Genomic DNA, 9,656 nt, shown 5'->3' with positions numbered 1-9,656 from the left:
GTAAACCTTTAAGGGGTCCACTAAATCAGAACTATTTTTGTGATAATAATGAGACATTATTTGCTTTGTTCAGTCTTATTAACTCAGGAGTGTACAGTGGAGGTTTCTACAAGCTACCTGAATCGACATCACAGAAGATGAATGCAGAAACAGGTATGAGAATGTGTCTCCTATATAACCAAACATTAAAGAGACTTGCAAAAAATAGAAAACAAAGCCACTTGTCACTATGTTTTTCAGAAAATGTATTTGCATTAATAATACATTATGTATGTAAGTGTTTAATAGAAAAACAGAACTGTTTTCTCTTATTATGCACTCAACACAGAACACTCTGGTCACCAAAATGGGGGGATAGGGGTGGGGTTTCTCACATTAAACCAGCTGCGTGTCATACAATTCAATTCAGCTCTGACCCTGAGTGAGCGCTGACTCCATAGGTCAAGAGCCCGATCCCATAAGACTGCCCCTCACCCCAGATGCCAGTCATAAGCCCCAGGTTGAGACCATGTACTTCTGACCCACCAGCTGTAGATCAGGGTTCCCACAGCCTCCTCCTCAGGTTTGGTAATTTTCCAGGATGACTCACAAAACTCAGGGAAACACTTTCCTTATGTTTACTGGTTTATTATGAAGGATACGATAAAGGACATAGATGACTAGCCAGACAAAGACATGCACAGAGCATGGTCCAGAAGGCTCCTGGGCACAGGAGCTTTTGTCCCCATGGAGTTGGGGTGCACCAGCTTCCCCGCATGTGGGTGTTTTCATCAACCTGGAAGCTCCCTGAACCCCATCGTTCAGGGATTTTTATGGAAGCTTCATCAAATAGACAAAATAAAACACCCAATTATTAACTCAATCTTCGGCCCCTTTCCCCTTCCCAGAGGTTGGGGGATATGGCTGAAAATTCCAAGCTTCTAATCATGTGTTGGTCTTTCTGGTTACCAGACCCCATCCAGGAGCCCACCAAGAGTCACCTCAGTAGAAAAAAAGATTATTATCACCCAGGAAATTACAAGAGTTTTAGGAGCTAAATGCCAGAAACTGGGAACAGAGATCAAATATATATTTATTATTATTTCACAGTATGTGCTACTAAATGTATTGTTACTTTTATTAATAATTTTAAAATCGGGTTTTAATTTTTGTGATGGTAAATATCCAAAGATATAATTCACTTAAATACAAGCTCTTTGAGGTTTTCAATCATTTTTAAGAATATAAAGGAATTCTGAGACCAAAACATTTGAGAACTGCTGCTCTGAGCACAGACATTACCCTGTTCCTGGACAGAAGAGGACTCACCAGCTTCTGAAGCAGCCAGACTGTCATCGAGCTGCTGTGACTTTAATGGAGATCATTTTTCTTTTTGTTGAGAACAAAATTAAACATGTTCTATCCTCAATCATGTGAGTAACTTGGGGGGCTGCTTAATAACTTTCCTAACCTTCGACATTATTTATACTTTCTAGCCGGAGCGTTCTGTCCCTTCACCAAGAATATGAGGATGGGACAGATTCAAGTTTCTTTTCCCTTGTGTTTTTCTCTTGATAGATAGAGAAAAAGAGACATACATAAATAGAATTAAGATATATACTGATATTTACATTTAAACTAACCTGAACTATTCCACAAATTCTAAATAACACTTAATTTTGGGGAAAAAGACTCTGGTTTAGGGACAAGTTTAAAACTTGTACAGTTCATATTATCTAAACCCATGCATGCTATTGTCATGTATAGTTATGTGGGTGCTGAAATTGTGGATGCTTTTGTTTTTAATGTTTAAAAATATATATCTTTAGTTACAGTGAATTAAATGTTTCCAATCTTACAAAATAACCCCAGGGGTCCAATTTGCATTAAAAGTTGCATTAGTCAAGAATTTTCTAATTCTCCTGCCTTTGGTTTATGTCCTCTGAAGGCAAGGACTATATTTTTTTATTTCATTTGGAGACTCCACACTTGTCAATGAACGCTAATAAAATTAATGGATATACACACAAACAGCTTTAAGACAGAAATAACCCAAGACGACTGCACCTGTGTAGCCCCATGTCCTGATAATCAATTTAATGCTCTCGGTAAATTATGGGCTCTGGCAGTTTTTATGACAATGAATATCAACACAGCAAAGTAGACAGAGAAATAACTTCCTTTGATTTACTAATAGTCCCTTTTGCAATTACCGTATGTTTCCAATTATAAAGTAATGCATCTTGTGATGGGACTTCCAGAACAGAGGAGTGAAGACTCGATGAATGTGCATTTCATGAACAAAACAAACTAACGGCCAAAGAAATAAAATTAACCATTTCAGAATGCTGGCCATTAAATAAGCTTCAGAACATAATGAAAATCGTTCATCAAAGAGAAGCCACTGGCCCTCAGTGAGACGACAGTGTCTGTGACATTTTACCTCTCCAGAACAGTAGTGAGGTAGCCAAAACCTAGAGGCACTGCAGACTAAGGACGGCTCTGACCTCTTTGGAGCTTCTTGAAAAGTACTATTCCAAGATCACAATTAGTGTTTTGTCTGAATTTGCAGCTTCCTTGATAATCTATGTGTTTCAAGTGCGATGGGTATTTGATTTGACCTGGAGCTCAGTTCAGCAGAGGTGAGGGACCCGCTCACAGGATATTACTGAAACAAGGGTAGCTACTGGAGACATGTCAACTGCCTAAGGCCATGACTTAAATTGGGGCAAACAAAAGCCTGGCTGGGAATCTTAAAACAAATCTTGGAAACCAGATGACCACTGGAAACTTTGACAAGTGCAACATATTCTTAGTTATCTAGGCTACGTGTATGACCGGGGAAATCCTGGGAAAGGAAAAGGCACCACCTCTGGCTGACCTTGAGGCTCTATAACAACAGGAAGTGACAGCTAATGCTGTCTTGGAAAATGCCTGAAGTCTGAAGGCCTTTGCACACAGACCCCCTTGGCAAAGTTTAGAAAAAAACATAGGCAAAGCATTTAAGGAAATAGGACCAATCATCGACCGACCACTAAATCATATTAACCCCAGTGTGACTCCTAGAAAGCTAGTCTTATTTTTTTTTTTAAGAAATTTAAGAATAAAAGATAGTGAAAAACTCAGTGGTCCCACACTGCAAGAAATATAGAGTCTATGAAATTAGTCCAGGAAAGTCACTAAACAAATAGGTAGCAACAAGAAAAACAACTAAACTAAACAACTAAACTAAAAGCAGCTACAAAAAACCAACCACGAAGGAGTGGAAAAATCGGATACACAGTCTTTAAGTTGTTATAACACAATTGTTAAATTGTTGTCACATCCAAAATTCCCAGTCTTCATAACATATATGAGACATGCAAAAAAAACAGGGAAGTATTCTAACTACGTGGAAAAAATATTACAAACAGAAAATATCCCCAAGGGCACCTACAGTTAAGACTTAGTGTACAAAGACTTAAAGTAAGCTATTATAAATATTTCCAAATAACTAAAAGAAATCATACTTAAAGAAAGAAGGTAAAATACGAAAGTAATGCCTCACCAAATAGAGGCATTACTTTACGTCAACAAAGAGACCGAAATTATAACATGGAACCAAATAGAAATTCTGTAGCTAAAAAGTGCAGTATCTCAAATATAAAATTCACTATAGAGGTTCAACAGCAAAACAGAGCAGGCAGAAGAAGAAACAGCAAACTTGAAGAAAAGTCCAATGAGGTTTTCCAGACTGAGGAGCAGAAAGAAAAAGAATGAAGAAAAATAAACAGATCCTAAGAGGCGCACAGGACACCAGCAAGCATACAAACATATGAATAATGAAGGTTCCAGAAAAAGAAAAGAGAAAGGATAAACACTTGAAGAAATAATGGTTGAAATCTTCCCAAATTTTATGAAAAATATTAATCTACATATTCAAGGAGCTTAACAAACTACAAGTAAAATAAACTCAGAGAGACCTATGCCTATTCATACCATAGTCATACTGACAAAATTGACCGAAGACGCAGAAAGAATCTTGAAAGCAGCAAGAGAAGAGAGAACAGCCATGGACAAAGGATTTCAATCAGACAGCCAATTCTCATAGAAGCCATGGAGTTCAGAAGACAATGGATGACATCTTCCAAGTGTTGTAATAAAAAGACTATCAACTAGGAATTCTACATCCAGATAAACTGTCTTTTAAAAATGAAGACATTCAGCCATTTCCAGATACACAAAAAAATGAGAGAATGTGTTACTATCACATACTAAATAGTAGCCTTTAAGCTAAAATGAAAGAACTCTGAAAAATAGTTCAAATACACACATAAAAATTATGAGCACTGTTAACGATAAGTACACAGTACTTATAAGCATATTTTTTGTTTATAACTCTTCTCCTTTTTTAAAAGACAAAAAGCATAAGGCAGTATTATAAAACTGTATTGAAGACTTTATTAAGACGTCATTTATGAGAATAATAGCACAAAGCACAAGAGATGAGACAGACATATATTGAAGCAAACTTTCTGAATACCCTTGTAATTATTATTAACTTAAGTTACTAACCAAATTATATTGAGTCTAATTATAATTCCAAAAGTGACCACAAAGAAAATAACTCAAAAACTACAATAAAAGAAGCAACAAGGAAATTTAAAATGTACATTAGAAAATATTTAGCACAAAGGAAGGTAAGAATCAATGAATAAAGGAACAAAAAAGACATGGAATATAAAAAACAAAGACCAAATGGCAAAATTAAATTCTACCTTATCAGTAATATCACTCAGTGTTAATAAATTAAACATTCTAAACAAAATAAAGAAATTTGCAGTATATATTTTTTTTTAATTTTTATTTTTTGAGATGGAATCTAGCTCTGTCGCCCAGGCTGGAGTGCAGTGGCACCATCTCGGCTCACTGCAAGCTCTGCCTTTCGGGTTCACACCATTCTCCTGCCTCAGCCTCCCAAGTAGTTGGGACTACAGGCGCCCGCCACCACGCCTGGCTAATTTTTTGTATTTTTAGTACAGATGGGGTTTCACTGTGTTAGCCAGGATGGTCTTGATCTCCTGACCTCGTGATCCACCCACCTTGGCCTCCCAAAGTGCTGGGATTACGGGCATGAGCCACCATGCCCGGCCAGCAGTATAGATTTTTAAAAGGCTCTTAATATATGCTATCTAAAAGAAAAATACTTTAAAGACACGAGTAGGTTAAAAATAAAAGGATGGAAAAAGATGAGCCGTAGAAGCAACAGCCAAAAGAAAGCTAGAGTGACTTTACTAATAAATTTCAAGACAAACGTTCTCACTAGAGACAAAGAAGGTCATTTATGTGCTAAACGTGTCAATCCATCAGAAGATACAATCTTTATAAACATACATACCCCTGAAAACTGAATACTCAGGTGCATGAAGCAAAACTGACAGGAATGAAGGGAAAAATAAACAATTCAACAATAATAGTGCATTTTCAGCACCCCACTTTCAATAATGGATAGAATACTAGTCAGATGATCCAGGAGACTCGAAACAACACTATCAACCTAATAGGCATATGCAGAATATACCACAGAACAAGAGAATACACATTCTTCTTACATGCTCATGAAATATTCTCCAGGATAGATCATATGCTCAGCCACGAAAGACGTCTAAGTAAATTTAAACGGACTTGAATCACAGGAAGCATGTTTTCCAACCACAATGGAATTAAGTTAAAAAATAAATAATGGAAGGAAATTTGAGAAATTTACATATGAGTGGAAATGCAATAGCATATGTATATTTTTTTCCTCATTAAATTTTTTTAATGGGTCTCAAAATTCTGTGACAAATTTTTGGTCAAGTTGTTTCCATTAAAAAGTACTGATTTTAAAAACTAATAACTTACAACTGCCACACGCAAAAAAGAAAACCAAAGTGGTCCACAAAACATTCTCCTTTCCTTCTGAAGATTTTACGATGCATTGTTATCATTAACCAGTCTTTTACTACTAAACTTAAATGGCCAATTGAAACAAACAGTTCTGAGATCTTTCTTCCACCACTGATTAAGAGTGGGGTGGAAGGTTTTAGGGATAATATTCATTTAGGCTTCTGAGCTTTCTGGGCAGACTTAGTGACCTTGCCAGCTCCAGCAGCCTTCTTGTCCACTGCTTTGATGACACCCACCGCAACTGTCTGTCTCATATCACGAACAGCAAAGTGACCCAAAGGTGGATAGTCCGAGAAGTTCTCAACACACGTGGGCTTGCCAGGAACCATATCAACAATGGCAGCATCACCAGACTTCAAGAATTTAGGGCCATCTTCCAGCTTTTTACCAGAATGGCAATCAATCTTTTCCTTCAGCTCAGCAAACTTGCATGCAATGTGAGCTGTGTGGCAATCCAATACAGGGGCATAGCCAGCACTTATTTGGCCTGGATGGTTCAGGATAATCACCTGAGCAGTGAAGTCAGCTGCTTCCATTGGTGGGGTTTTTTGCTGTCACCAGCCACATTGCCACGATGAACATTCTTGACAGACACATTCTTGACATTGAAGCCCACACTGACCCCAGGAAGAGCTTCACTCAAAGCTTCATGGTGCATTTCGACAGATGTTGCTTCAGTTGTAATGTTGACTGGAGCAAAGGTGACCACCATACCGGGTTTGAGAGCACCAGTCTCCACTCGGCCAACAGGAAGAGTACCAATACCACCAATTTTGTAGACATCCTGGAGAGGCAGGCAAAAGGGCTTGTCAGTTGGACGAGTTGGTGGTAGGATGCAGTCCAGAGCCTTAAGCAGCGTGGTTCCACTGGCATTGCCATCCTTATGGGTGACCTTCCATCCCTTGAACTAAGGCGTGTTAGCATTGGGTCCAGCATGTTGTCACCGTTCCAACCAGAAATTGGCACAAATGCTACTGTGTTGGGGTTGTAGCCAATTTTCTTAATGTAAGTGCTGACTTCCTTAACAATTTCCTCATATCTCTTCAGGCTGTGGGGTGGCTCAGTAGAATCCGTTTTGTTAACACCAACAATTAGTTGTTTCACACCCAGTGTGTAAGCCAGAAGGGCATGCTCTCGGGTCTGCCCATTCTTGGAGATACTAGCTTCAAATTCACCAACACCAGTAGCAACAATCAGGACAGCACAGTCAGCCTGAGATGTCCCTGTAATCATGTTTTTGATGAAGTCTCTGTGTCCTGGGGCACCAATGATAGTCACATAGTACTTGCTGGTCTCAAATTTCCACAAGGAGATATCAATGGTGATACCATGTTCACGCTCAGCTTTCAGTTTATCCAAGACCCAGGCATACTTGAAGGAGTCCTTTCCCATCTCAGCAGCCTCCTTCTCAAATTTTTCAATGGTTCTGTTGTTGATGCCACCGCATTTGTAGATCAAATGGTCAGTAGTGGTGGACTTGCCTGAATCTACGTGTCCAATGATGACAATGTTGATATGAGTCTTTTCCTTTCCCATTTTGGCTTTTAGGGGTAGTTTTCATGACACCTGTGTTCTGGCAGCAAACCCGTTGCGAAAAAAAAGCTGCAATAACATATTCTCAAATCACAATGGGTCAAAAAAAATCTCAAGGGAAATTCGAAAATATTTTGAGATTAATTAAAACAAAAACACAACATGCCAAAATTTATGGCTGCAGTGAAAGCAGTGCTTAAAAGGAAATTTATACCTGATTTGCTTTTATTTTACCCATAATATATTTTTGTTCTTTCTTACTTCTCAACAAAAGGAAATTAAATAAACTTTGTGTATTTTACTGCATATCATTAATTTTTTAAAAAGTTGAGACTGTATTTCTCTGATTTAGTGCTCGTTATTCAGGGTAAGTGGCAAGGGCGAAAACTCCTTCCCCTTATATGGAGAATAATTTAATCTTTTGTATTATATCCTTTCTGTGTAACATTAGAAATTGAGAATGTTTTCCAGTTTCTAAATTTCAATACTTATTGGTATAATACAGAATATTAGACCACTATTAATATGTTTACATTACATATACCTTCCATTTCAAAAAATATTTTGAAAAAATGTTCTAACTCTTAATACTTTTAGTACTTAACTTCAATTATTATATTTTCTGTAGTATTGAATCTGCTATGCACTGCCTCGCTCATTTTTTAGGATCTCAATCCATCTTTCCTAATCTCATCTTCTAATTTTTGAATTCTAATTTTTACTCTTAATTCTTTTAAATTCCCTAATTTTTTTTAACTAGGATTTTTAACTTGAAGTACTCTAAAAATTTCAATACTTTCTTTTAGTAAATAAATGTTTATGGAAACATCTCCTCTAATACTAAAGTGGATTTTTATCAGTTCTGTGGCTTTTCTCTTTTGGTTCCTTCCTAGAGATGTGGTTCCATGGTCATGATCAAGGGGGAGATAAAGAGTTAGTGGGCCGGTGCAGTGCCTCACACCTGTAATCCCAGCACTTTGAGAGGCCAAGTCGGGTGGATCACCTGGTCAGGAGTTCGAGACCAGCCTGACTAACATGGTGAAACCCCATCTCTACTAAAAATATAAAAATTAGCCATACAAAAATTAGCCAGGCATGGTGGCACATGCCTGTAATCCCAGCTACTTGGGAGGCTGAGGCAGGAGAATCACTTGAACAGGGAGGTGGAGGTTGCAGTGAGCTGAGATAGCGCCATTGCATGCCAGCCTAGGCAACAAGAGCAAAACTCCGTCAAAAAGAAAAAAAAAAAAAAAACTTATCAGTTGGCAAGAGGCCCTGCCAAGCCCAGATGGACAAGAAGCTGACACTCCCATCCCCTGTTAGATGGGCTTCTACTCCAAGGGACTCTTTCATCTGACCTTCCTGCTTGCCCTTCTCTCTGCACTAGCACTGAGGAGGTCTTAGTGATACCATGGAAACATCACCACCGTTTTCCTTGTAAAAGACTGTTGTAGATAGGAAGCTGTCAGTCTTCAGTCACCCTCCATGTGCTCTTGATCAGCTGAAATTACTTAGCTCACAGCAGCCTGTGGTTGTTACCTTTTCGTGCAGAATTTTCCCCATTTCCCTAAAAATCTGTTTCAAATTTGTTTCATATGAATTATATGTCTGAGGAAACAAGAAGAGATTCTATACTATTCCCCAACTTTGGGGTGGGATTAACATAAATAGGAAATAATTGCAGGGTAACAGAGGAGTGGGATCAGAACCCAGGAGCCTGGGCTGAGGTACTACTTTACAATGTGAACCCAAGGGAGTCAATTTCCTTCTCCAGATTTTCATTTTGAATGTGAATTTCATTTTCCAGATTTTCACTCACCATCTCCCATTTGACAAATTCAAAACGAAAATCGAGGAAAAAAGCTCTCCGGGTTTTTACTCACATGGATCTAAGCAGTTCAGACAGAACAAACCAACAATTGAACAAAAATCTTTTCAAGTGTTTTCCCTCATCTCATTTACTCTAGCCTCTAGGGGAGACTTCAGTCAGTTGTTGGTTCATTGTATATGAACTAGATAGATCCGTGTGAATAAAAACCCAGAGCACTTTTTTCCTAGTGCTTCTGTCCTTATATGCCTCTGTGGCACCAATAGACGCCTCGGGCCAGGCCTTTGTTTCCAGCCTGTCACATAATCAAGCTCACTATGAGTTGCCATTTGGACCTCACTACATATTTTCCAAAGTCTTTGAAGCCGTGAGTTCATTCATTTGGAGT

General features: G+C 38.3%; 1 pseudogene; it reads right to left on the bottom strand.

Moving 5' to 3' along the window:
- Positions 1–5,745: 5,745 nt before the first annotated feature.
- LOC105494239 (elongation factor 1-alpha 1 pseudogene) lies at positions 5,746–7,498 on the bottom strand (annotated as a pseudogene).
- Between the last annotated feature and the right edge of the window lie 2,158 nt (positions 7,499–9,656).

Source organism: Macaca nemestrina, chromosome 4 (genome assembly GCF_043159975.1).
Source record: "Macaca nemestrina isolate mMacNem1 chromosome 4, mMacNem.hap1, whole genome shotgun sequence".
In the NCBI taxonomy this organism is placed as follows: domain Eukaryota; kingdom Metazoa; phylum Chordata; class Mammalia; order Primates; family Cercopithecidae; genus Macaca; species Macaca nemestrina.
This window is presented reverse-complemented; position numbering and strand designations above follow the sequence as displayed.